At 38.3% G+C, this 12,617-nt stretch overlaps 1 protein-coding gene across 1 annotated transcript in view; it reads left to right on the forward strand.

The window, feature by feature from the left end:
* Positions 1-790: 790 nt before the first annotated feature.
* The window catches only part of LOC122829525 (poly(rC)-binding protein 4-like), a 42,281-nt gene continuing 30,454 nt past the window's right edge, over positions 791-12,617 (forward strand). The window contains exon 1 of the mRNA XM_044114146.1: positions 791-1,226. The gene's annotated coding sequence lies outside the window, so the exon portion shown is untranslated. The remainder of the gene's footprint in view (positions 1,227-12,617) is intronic.

Consider the following 12,617-nt stretch of genomic DNA (forward strand, 5'->3'; position numbering starts at 1 on the left):
GAACTCCTGCTGGACTAAAAGCCAAAAAAAGTCATAAAACTCTAACATATCCAGGTCACAATTCCGATCTTAGGTCTGTCCTGAACAGGAGACAATGCCAGACGTCTGTCTCAGTGTTTTAACCTCTTTTTGGGGTGAAAGTAATGTATTTCACTTTAACTGTGTTTGACTGAGTTTTTAAAATTTTAGAGCACTTCATCCTTCCATTTCCTTCCATCTGCATCTTTACAAAGATGCAGATTTCATTTTCCAGTAGGATACTTCCTTCAGTACTTATATTAATGGAATTTGCTTCCTCTCCTCACCTAAACCCTATAGAAAATATATGGAAAGGGAAGATAAGAGACACCGGATCCAACAATTTGGACTCGCCGAAGGATGATGTTAAAGCAACCTTGACTAAAGACCCTTTAAATAAATTTAAACGTAATGCATCGCAGTACACATACAGCTACACTAGATGGCGCCAAGTGAAAGAAAGCTACTGATCTGATACATGTAAAACTTCAAAAGCTGTCGAGAGGATCTTCTATTACGTATTTGTACTTTTAAGCCTGTATTCCGCTGCAGTTTGTGGGTAATAGCTAAGAGATTTACACTTAAAGTGTATTTTGTATAGCCTAATACACATATAAAAGGGGAGAAAGAAGCAAAATTGGACGGTGAACAAAAGCTCTAAACACTGCAACTTCCCTGAATCAAATACACGCATTCTGCTGATTAACTTCCAACACATTGATACTGAACCTGGGGAGCTGCTCTGCGACGCACAGTAGAAGTGCGCAGCACTCCCAGATCGTGGTCCTGCGGGAATAGAAGGGATCACACACCCCACCAACTCACCGGCAGAGGCGGGGATTCCAACAGAGCATAGCACAGAAAGCAGCTGAACCCAGAGATTTTTATTTTTCTTCCCAAGATTGTTGGTGTTAGTTGAAGAAAACGCGTTAATCGCATATCTGTGCACGTGTGCGTGTTTGTGTGCGTGTGTTTGCGTGTGTGCGTGTGCGTGCGAGAAAGAGCGTGTGTGTGTGTCTGTGTGTGCGTGTGATTCCTCTCCTCAGCGCACAGACGCCCTGCACTCCAGTCTGCTGACACACCGAGAGGACAGTCCGCTCTGCACCTCCGAGTCACCGGACTATATGTGGATACAAAGGCCGATAAACGCAGATCCAGGGGAATAGTTCAGTGAGAACAGCAGCCCGAGACCTCTTTCATGAAAACGGGTAAGAGGACGCTTTGGTGTCTAATTTACAACTGAGGTCGCGCTTGTGAAAAGTGAAATGTTAGGTCTGATCTCCTGTTATTTCTTGCAATATGTCTTTTTAAACGACAAGAGGGGAAGTTGAGTTGATTTAAACTACTGAAATTAATCAGATCTTTCTATCCATCCACTAAATCATCTGTCATATTTTGACGCACTGATGTGAGTTGTAGCCTGTATAATAAATCTTCTGTGTACATATAAGCCATAATCTCCATTAATTGCCTGCGCTGGTAAATCCAGCACATGGTGAAAAGTGTCCAAATGAGGAGACAACTGGTCTGTTGTGTGCGGGTGTGTGTGTGTGTGTGTGTGTGTGCGTGTGTGTGTGTGTGTGTGTGTGTTGACGGTTTTATGGTAATAAAAGCGGACCCTGCTGAAGACTTGGCCAGTCCTGACCATAAAGACTATTCTCAACAAGTACAGTACAGTGGGCGCCTGCCTAGTGCTGAGGCAGCGAGTGTGTGTGACAGCACCATTATTCACCAAGATGCCTAATTGCACCATGCCGCACTGGATAGATGCGCTGTCTTCATAAGGAGACGAGAATTAAAGAAGAAACTAAGTGCTGATGGCATTTGGCTGGACACCTGCCCTTCAATTTTATTATTATCAGACTGGAAAAAAACAATGTTGCTGCATGGAGTATCAGAGACTTTGAAATACACAGCATTTGATTCTTTGTCACAATACAGAATAATTATATTTTCTTCCAGTTCCTTCTGTAGCAAACTAGTAGAGATATGTTGCCTAGTTAAATTTAAAATATTCTACAAAAATGATCAACTTAGAATACAAATTTCTGATCTCTAATTTTGAAAAGCTCTGATTTAGCTCTCCTAACAAGTAAAAATAAAACATTTAGTGTACAATGTCACTAAATATATATTTTCTTTCTAAAATATGCCTTCTAATGAAATAACACCTGTTCTCAATTTAATCCAATACCATTCAATATGTAATTTTTAGTATTTTGACTAGAGGCAGTTTCACACTCAGTGTAATATAGCTTACAGTTAAACAGGATTTTGTCACTGTTACAAAGTAAAAACACAACAGATAGATATATCCAGGAAAGACAAAATTTCCTTTTTCTTAAGACATTTCTTAATATACTTCCAATGGTGTGATTGCTAGTTCTTATTAGTAAGTGAATATTTTATCCACACTTGAATCTGATAGTTAATAAAATAAACTACTGCTCACCTTAAAGGCAAAAACAGCTGTTTAAAACCCTGACTGAGTGAATTGTTGTTGGTAAGCCATTTTACTAACCAGAAAGAGACAAATGTGAAACCATCACATAACAGTTTCTGGGAGTTGGGTGAAATGCGTAACATGGTCTTGTTTTACTAAAAAAATTGGATAACTCCTTTTAGATTTGTCCTCCTGAGCACCGAGGAGAAATCAATACAGAATACAATTTTATTCTGTGGTTGTGTGCGGTTAAAAGGGCGTCTGCTGGAGCGCAAACACAATACTTAGCCTATTCCTGGAAACTGAATAGAACAAATAATTTAGCTGATGTGTGGCAGCACTGTATTTTAGAGGAACTCCAGGGGGTGCAATGTCAGACCATCACATCTTGCTGCCTCTCTGTCCAGATTCAATTTCTTAATGCACTCTGAGAGGTTGAGATCTAATAAGAAGTGGAAGAACATCTTCAATAATGAAAGCCCACCTACATCTGTGGTGCAGATAGAGGCTGGGGGCTGAGAGGCTTCATAAATAACAGAGGCCAGATCCTGACATGTGCTGCTCCAGCATCTGGGAACTGCCAATAATCCTTCTCATCTACTAAGCTGCTGTTCTGGTCGACTAAAAGGAAACAAGGGGGCAGGGAAGTGAGGTGGTGGGGGATGTTTTAGTTTGAAGTCATCAAGTAAATGTAACCACGTGTAGAATGTTTTACTCAATTCTGCAGAGAGAAATAAAAATTATAGATATGTACCCAGTATCCAGGATAATTTAGACAAATCACCAGCATATTTCTGGAATTGAGTCATTCTACTGTGTAAAATTGGTCACAATTACATCTTGCTGTGTTATGGAGCTGCACCTTTTATGAGGCAAATTATGATAATCATTTAAACCCAGACGTGAAATTCTATGTTGCTGTCAAAGGAGTGTTGTTGTGATACAAATTAATTTCCGCTGCAGGATTTCAACAAAATCCTTCCATACACATTAACCTGCATTCGAACAATTATCCCGAGCTCGTTGCACTCTAATAACTACAGACTATTGATGCTCAAATAAGCTTTCTGTACCATTTGTGGTACTGTTTTAACATGAATACTTGTTGATTTGTAGCTGTAGCTTGAATGCCGATAAACAACAGGAGATTCTTTCTTCGGGGGCACAATGTGACTCTCGTCTGAACACAGTCAGGGCTTTGGGCGGTCCCAGCTATGAAAAGATAGCTCTGTGTGGAGCTCTACGGATTGACCGCGAGGCCGCGTGACCCTGCTGTTGTGTCTTTCAAAGAGTCTCATGAGCGTGATTTATTTAGTTCAGAAGTCATCCCCATAGAGCTGCTTCATTCTGTCCATTTTGTACCGAGCAGAGCCAGCCAAAGTCATAAGCAAACAATGGCCTGATTCTGGCTGTGAAGTCATCAGGGGGCCCCCAAGAGTGCTTACTTCTCACATCTCAACAACTTAGTTATATTTATTACTGATGAACTTACTTTAAATTTTAAATCAAAAGTTTAGAAATGGAAAATGTAGAATATATATATATTTTTTTTATTTCAAGTTAAAATTTTTGAACAAATATATATGTTATAATCATTAGAGATGGGCATGATCTGTTTCAGTTTTGTTGATGGTTGACTGTCAGGGCCACCGATTCCTACATTGTTTCAGACAGCGTAGTCTTATGAAACAGCACATTATATTTTGAGCAATTTCACTCTGAAAGTTTTGTCTGTCAGCAGCAAAACTGCTGCACACCTAAATAAAATTAATGTAGCAATCCTATAAACTTTACATAAAATGCTTTGAATGCATTGGTTGGTGTATTTTTTACCACAAAACTCTGGAACTCTACAAAAGAGCAACAACTTACTGACTCTATTTACTATGAAACACAAATAATTTGGAAATATGGGGAATCTGTTTTAAGACTGCTACAGGATGTGGATATTTATAGGTAACCCAGAAGTGATATACCAAGGCTGCTTTTACTGTTATCAATGTTAATAGTGCTAGTACCGTGACTATGAAATTTAGTTAAAATAAGCTTAAAATGTCAGCATCATATGGTAGGTTTTTTTTTTAAGTAGAAAACTTCTTTTTTATTGTGATGTTTAAACATACTTGTCTCCATCTCTCAATAGTAATAGTTTTACTATTCATGGCAGAAAGGCTTGTTAAGGACATTAATGTTTAAGTTTTTTGAACCATTTTGCCAATATTTGCACATCATTAAAGGCAAAACCTGGAATAAAATCATTCCTCCAGTTTTTACTTTTGCTTTTCACTTTTGCCAAGTCACCTTCTGATTTTATTTGTTTTACTGTATAATTTTGAACCAGATTATTTGCTGTAAATTTAATTTTAGTGTTCTATTAATTCCCCCTGAGGGGTCAGCCAAATATTAGCCAAATTAGTAAGAAATTAGGTCAAGCCATCAATTTCAATTTTAAGCGTCTGGCATACAGAGGTGAGTTAATTGTAAATTAAGTAGTTGGATAAGATTTGTAGCAGGAACAAGCAAGTGTACTACACATGGTGTGTGGGAGCTGTAGTGGTGAAGTGTTGTCCAAAAACATCCACGGCAACGGGTTTCAAGTGTAGATAAAATTTTTTATATACTGTAGTGACATGGCTGTATTAAACCTTAAAGTGTAGAGGGGTTAAATGGTAAACATGCAAACATTTAGGGTGAGAAAACTTTTAAAGAAGAATTAATGATGCTATTTTAGTTGGTTGGGAATAGTATTAAAAGGTAGTGGGGCACCCAATTTAAATTCTCTTTTGGGCCTCTTATAATCTTGGGTTGACTCTCGAACAGATAATCAGTTAGGAAATAACGATATGCATATGCTAAGTACAGCTCTCTAAAATAAGTCTTGTACATCAAGCAAGAAAGCTAAAAGACTGCCTTCGCGACAGTAATCCGCTTTGCTCTGCAATACGCTAAATGGAGGTTTTTCTTTTCAGCTGGCCATCTGCATCTCTGTGTATGCGCGTGTGTGTGTGTGTGTTTTTTCTGTTGCGACTAAGAGGGAAAGAAGCTTTTTATCCCCCTTCAGCTGGCAAGGCTATGAAATATTTAACAGGAATGGCACTATTTTTGGGTTTGTGCTCAGTTTGTTTTGAAGCTTATGTAATATGTAGTCTTAGCTCACCGTGCATGGCAATGTTTTATCACAAGTTCCACGCCATTGGTTCAGCAAACTTGAGCGTGTAAAAATGCTTGAAATAGTACTATTTCAAGCCAAATAAAACACAAAGAGTTGGAATAAGAGGGAAGAAAATGAGTCCCACCACCAACTGTTCAGTGACAAATTGAATTGCCGTGTTTGATACAGTATCTTATGTGTCAAGGAAGCAGAGCCAGACCAGATCGTCTCCAGTTCCTTGTTTCTAAAAGATATTGATCAGCTCCTCTCTTCTCCCTTCAAATGTCTCTGTCCCTCCTTTTTTGCCTCTCTATTTGCCTCCCCTTTTACTTCCCTCCATCTCTTCTGCTCTCCTCTTTGCTCCTGAGGTGTCAGATTCTCTGACTCATGCCCTGGTGTGGAGGATGGGAGGAAAGCAGGATGAAAGAGGAGAAAGAAAAGTCATTTTGCAGATATAGGGAGTGACCTTCATCCAATAAGAGGGATGGGATAAAAGCTAGAGTTAATACCCTACCATGGAGAATTCTCTGCAGTACGAGAAAGGGGAAAAAACCATTGAGAATGATATATGAAGCCAATAGAGGCTCTCTGATAATAGGAGGGATGCTTTTGTGAAGCAAAGCAAATGATCAGAAAATTCCTGATTTTTGCGTGGAAGCACAAACACTCCTGAGAAGCTAGAGAAACACTTTACTCAAAATCTTTCAAAGGTTTTTAAAACAGCCTCTGCTTTTAGACAAATTGGTAATTCAGATCAATCTGACAGAGCCCTAGTCCACCTACACTAAAACTAAAGCCAGCTGTAATTCAGACTCAGACTCTGTCACTCTGTGTCTGGAACCAGCAGCCGCTTGGGAGATAACAATTGACAACTTGGAAACAGAGGTTCATTATCCACGTGTTTCAGTAGTTGCCACTCTGCTGGCTGTAAGAAGGAGGAAGAACGTTTTGTTTATTTAATCAGAAGATGGCATCTTCTGTAAAAACAACGTCATGACTCAATGCTCTGTAATAGGTATGTGCTTAAAGTAACCTTGAGTTAGAAATTATATCTTTTGAAGAACTGACATTAATAACAGAGTGAGAAAGTGTCTTAGCTTCTCATCAGATATGGCCAGAGAAGCTTGCTTTTGCTTGCATATGACAATACCTTTAGCATGAGCGTAAGTTTATTTTCATTTATTCTTTTTAATTCAATACATAAAAGAAGTTATGGTAACCTTCAGTAAGTAAAATTTATAAAAAATATCTAAATATATGTTTGCTAAAATCCTCCTCCTATTTCGAATTGGTTGTTTCTGTTCAGGAGCGGTGCATTTCAGCATATCTGTCTCATATTATATGTCCATAATATTTTAATAAAAATTACATTCTACAACTTTGATTAAGATACAGTGTATGATATCAGTTTTCCTTGGTGTCTGAGGCAAGACCAAATTGTCTCTAGTAAATGAAACTAACCTTATCCTGTTTAACATCCGCTGGAATTATCAAAATGATTTTTGGTTTCGAATATACAGTGATGCAGTTGATAGCACTGTTGCCTTGCAGCAAGTTCAAGGCTTGAATATTAGTCTAGAGCCTTTCAACTTGGAATTTGCATGTTCTACCTCTGTATGCAATGATTTTCTCTGTTGTACTCCGCTTTCCTCCTACAGTCCAAAAACTGGACCCTTGGCAAACCTGCCCAGGGTGGACCCCACTCCAGCAGTTATTTTTACTTTAAATTCAAAAGTTTTCTAAAATGTAATTGTAGTGCTTTTTAAACTTTATGACTTGGGTCAAATATTTGTGGCGTTCCTGCTTAAGTTTCTCATGGTAATTGTAGGAATTTCCTGCTAACAGAACTGGTGTAACCGAATGTAGAGCATGCTCTCTCAAACCTTTTCAGCCCTGTTCATGCTGAAAACACAAGATATATGTCTTATGTTACAAAATAAGCTGCATATGTGAGGAGTTGTCTTAAAAATTAGCCTGTCAGAAGCTTGCAACATTATGACATTATCATCTGGGCTTCCCGAAATTACTTTAAGGTATAATAATGCTACTGTATGCAAGCTGAATTAGAAAAAGTAATGAAAAAGTCAACCTCAGAAACTCTCCATCATCTTTTCTGGCATTTAGTGAGTAGGAAAACAATCTGATGATTACACCTGAGTTAAAACAAAGAACTGTTTGTCAAATTTACAGCCAGACAGTAAAAAATGTGACATACATTTTTATACCGCGTGTGTAATCATCTGTATTTATCGCCCCTGTATTTTCAAGCCAACTGCTTCAAGTAACTGTCTTCACAGTAAACCCTCGTCCTGAGCAACGTCAATTCAAAAAATATTACCTTAATTTATATGTGTTTGTAGGGAGGACACTGTTAAATAAGAGAAATAAAATTATTTCTTGCAAAAGGCAGTCATAAAGTTGAGACTCAGCTTAACTTAGTGGATTTCACATCTATTTGCGAAGATATGAATTGAAGATCTGAAATTGCAGCTTTGAGGGATTTAAATATGAGTCAACTTTGATTCAAGGAAAATATATTTTATTTTGCTTTACCATAAGGTTGTGCAGGCACTGACTTTATGAAATGTGGAGAAACTTCATCAAACAATGGGTTTTCTCATTTGTGATGTTTCACCAGGCCTTTGCTGCAGCTGTTTTCAGTTGTTTGTGGATCTTTGCATCTTTAGTCCTGCCTTCAGAGAGTAGAACACTTCACTTTGATTGTGTTCAGTTCAAGTGGTTCAAGGATTCAGCCTGCTTAGAATAATCCACTTCTTCGCCTTTAGGACATACTGGGTTGCTGTGACAGCTTTTAATGTTGTACATCTGTTTTGCGAAGCGCCACCCAATCAGCTTCACAGCATATGGCTGAATGTGAGCTGACAAGTTTCCACCAGATGCTCCTGTTTTTTGTCATTTAATCAATAAACATCAGTGACCGGGGATCTCTGGCAGCTCTGCATGCTCAGGCCATCATGCTCTGCTACAGGTTTTAAAGGTGATGTAATGTGTTTCTCCTGAATTTAAATCACCTTTGGCTATTTCTTGTTAATTTGCACAACAACTTGATAGCTTGAGCATAATTAGAGATGGGACATTCAGGTGTTCCCTTGCCAATACCTATTTCTGATTTTTGACCAAAACTAATTTAGTTATTTCTAAGGAGTGTAAAATAAAAGAGGAAGAAATGTGCGGCTGACATTTTGCCGTAAATATTGTTTCATCCAAAATTAAATGAAGTAATTGCAAACTAACTAACTAACTAACTAACTAATTGCAATTAGGAAAATTGTTAGGTTTAATTTATTTAATAAACAGCAAAAGCAAATCGAGTTGATGAGGGAAAGAAGACCAGAGTCTCTGGACCATGCTGCAACTTAGAGATAAATGCAAAAGAAAAAAAAAGATTAAAACATTTTCAAATAAAGCACATACAAAATCCAAAATTAAGCATTGTGAAAATATATATTGTTTTTGTAGCAAATTACCATCTAACGCGTTCAAGACACCAGTTTAATATTCACTGGGCCCCTCGTCATAATCTAAACAGCCATTTTTTGGAGGGTGATGAATACCTAAATAGATTCCACTTGCAATGACTGGACATGAATTAACTCTTAATCTAAAAGGCAAGCAAATCTTAGTGTCTTTCAAAAATATAGGACCAATTTCAACAAACCTAAAATCCTTCAAAGCTAATTTAGTCCCACAGACAAGGGTTAAAATAAGAAACACGTTTTGCATTTCTGCCTCTTTTATGAAAGGACATAAATAGATAAAGGTGCCTCCCTGACACAGTTGGCTTTTGTGTTGCTAATGTGGAACCCTTTCTGCAAGATAAATGGTAATGTTATGGTATCTGCATTACATCTAGAGTTGATTTTAGTTTGCTTAATTTCTCAGTGATTTCACACACACACACACACACACACACACAAAAAAAAGAAAAAGTAAATTTTTCTGTAAAAATAATTAAAGCTGTCAGCCAGTCAGAATAGCAATTAGTTGACTTGTATTTTGGGTTATATTGTGATTTTTTTCCCATAATATTTTAGTCCCTTTTGAAGCCTCTCCTCTAATAGACTCAAAATCTGACTGCTGATAGTTTGTCACCAGCTTCCTCCCACATTTAGGCACCGTGGCTGTGGCAAACACAACTGTTGGGCCCCCTCTCTGCCAGGCAGCTCCAAGAGCAGCGGGCACAGGGGGTCTGATAGCCTTCTCCCAAGTCCCTGCGGTTGACAGGCGACTTGCACTGCAGGCTGACACAGTTTCGCTTTAACAACAGATGAAGCCGGGGGCAGATAGGAGCACATGGTCCCTTCTGTTCCAAGGCCTGACCCGTCTCATTATATGTGACAGAGCAGAGACAGACATGCCGAGAGATGAAACTGTGCTTTTTAATTTCAAGCCTCTCCTGTTTCACAACTAAAACCCTCATGTCAGTGCAGAGATTGAGCAATTGAAGCTGCTTTGTTGCAACCTCGCTGTGATCAATTCAAGTGCTCATAAATGATAAAGATATGATATTTGACACATAATAGATACATGCATTCTAACTTTTATATTAAAAAGCAGATGAAATATATATATGTATGTTGGGCCTTTTCTGTGTAAGTTTTGTCTTTGGTTTCTATTTAACAGTTTTTTTGAAAGGTTTTGAAAGTCTGTTGAAAATCTGTTCTGAAGAGATTTAGCTCAATTTTCCTCAAGCAGACTTTTTTCATGAAGATGATTTTTGGTGCAGCTTCAAATAGCACAGTCTGTGAAGTTATATTCATGAACATTTTATGAGCAGCTCTTTTCAGTATCTGCCCATCCTTTGCCTTTTTTGTTGTTTGTTCTTAATTTTTATAATACAAAGCTCTTTACATTGCCCAGTTGCTTAAATGTGTTATACAAACAAATTTGCTTTGGTTTGTCTTACAAAAGTATTCTTGTCCCTTGGACCTTTTCACATTTTGTCACTTTACAACCACAAGCTTAAAGTCTTTTTTTTGGGTGTTAATGTGATAGACACACGATTTTGTAGTGAAGGAAATAGATGTCAGTTTCAAATGTGATATAAATAAAAATCTGAAAAATGTGGCATATGCATTCAGGCTCCCTGAGTTAATGACATAAAATCCCCTTTGTAGAATCACAGCTGTGAATCTTTTGGGGTATGTCTCTACCTGCTTCCCATAGCAAGACTGAAAGATTTGCTCAATCTTTGCAAAATATGTTAGGCTCATTCAGATTGTATGGACTGCATATTTAACCGGCACATTTTCATTACAACCATGAATTTAAAATTGGATCTATGTCTGAACTTTGACTGGACCATTTTAACACATGAATATGCTTCAATCTAAACCATCCAGTTGTTGCTGGGTATTTAGAGACTTTGTCCTGGCAGAAGGGGAACTGCTAACTGAGCTTTTTGCAGCCTCTGGCTTGTTTTCCTGAAAGAAAAATTTAAGTTTGTGGTTTTTTTCCTCCATTTTGTTCACTAAGGTTCTCTAACAAGCTCCAGAGACCTTCCCAGAACCACAATGTTTACGCTGAGAGCCAATTACACAAGTAGAATCTGTTATCCAAATAGATTCTACTTGCGAAGGCACATGGTTGCTATGCGTTGTATTTAAGGGTAAATTATTTCCTTTTTTATTATTTGTTTAAAAATAAAAATACAAATAAAAGGAAGACACATTACAGGAAGACTCACTTCCTGTTAATGTGGAAGTGAATCTTTTCACTTCCACATTACAGTCTACACCATGTGTTGGTCTATCACACAAAATCCCAAGAAAATGCATTGTGATTTGTTGTTGAAAAAAGGTGAGCATTTTTTGTAAATTGTGATATACTGTTACTGTGATGCCACATGCAGTCATTCTCCAGCAGTGTTTGCCCTCACCGTGTGGTCGGGTTACAAATTATGTTTATATATATATAGTTCCAACTTTAGGACCTTTTGTATGGATGTGTGTAATCCCTAAGCATCTCATTTAAATTTAGAGGAGACTAGCAAAGAGCTGGTTGAAGAGAATCCTGGAGGCCCGCTTATTCTTCACGTCATGTTTTTCATCATCATCATCATCATCATCATCATCATCATCTGAGCACATCTGTCATTGTGCCACTACAGGAGCTCGAGCTTTTGCTGTTGCTCGAATTGGTTCATGACAGATTGATGCGCTGAGTCTTCCTGAGGAACCTCTCAGCAGATCAAAGCATGTTTGCACTTGTGTCTCAGCTTTGCGTTTTCTCCATACATGTGTGCGCTGTAAAAATGGCTGGCTCCTTTCATCCCAGCAGCTGCATGTGAGGTGGTGGGTGCATATCGCGGTATGCATGGGTGTGTATAGAGCGGTGTGACGTGTATGCGTGTGTGTGAATGGTTGCGATATCTCGCTGTGGGTGTGTACACACATCAACACCCTTTCACCTACTGCTCCTTACGTGTCCAAGAGGCCGCCCCGTCCTCTCAGCCTTTGTCTGTCCATTGCGCAGGTTCTCTGCCTCTCCACGCAGACAGCAGAACTTTGTTTCTGTCATTCTCCAGAGTACACAAGGCATGGCCTCATTCCCCCTTCGTGTCCTAATCCAGCCTGTAGCCGTCTGTTTACCAGTTCTTCAAGAGACGCGGTTGCCTCAGAACAGGTGTCCGAATCTCCACACAAGTCAGTTGCTCAGATCCTTTTAATCTCAGCAGTCTCTCTGGAGTGAAAGATACTGAAAACATGACAAGAAGGAAAATATTGTTGGTGGTTGTCAAGGGATGTATACTGGCTGCTTTTATCCGTCACAACTTTGATGTGAGTCAGATACAAAAAGCAGGGCATTAGTTTCTGACTCTCATTTACTAGCGAGGTCATTATATTAGATTGAATGTCATGTTGAATATTTGCATTTCAATTACTTCAGTCATGTTAAAATTTTTGACTATTTCTCAAATTTATTTAAATTTATTTAATCACATAAAATGTTTGCTGAATTTAATAAATGTAAAAAAAAAATAAA

Source organism: Gambusia affinis, linkage group LG01 (genome assembly GCF_019740435.1).
Source record: "Gambusia affinis linkage group LG01, SWU_Gaff_1.0, whole genome shotgun sequence".
In the NCBI taxonomy this organism is placed as follows: domain Eukaryota; kingdom Metazoa; phylum Chordata; class Actinopteri; order Cyprinodontiformes; family Poeciliidae; genus Gambusia; species Gambusia affinis.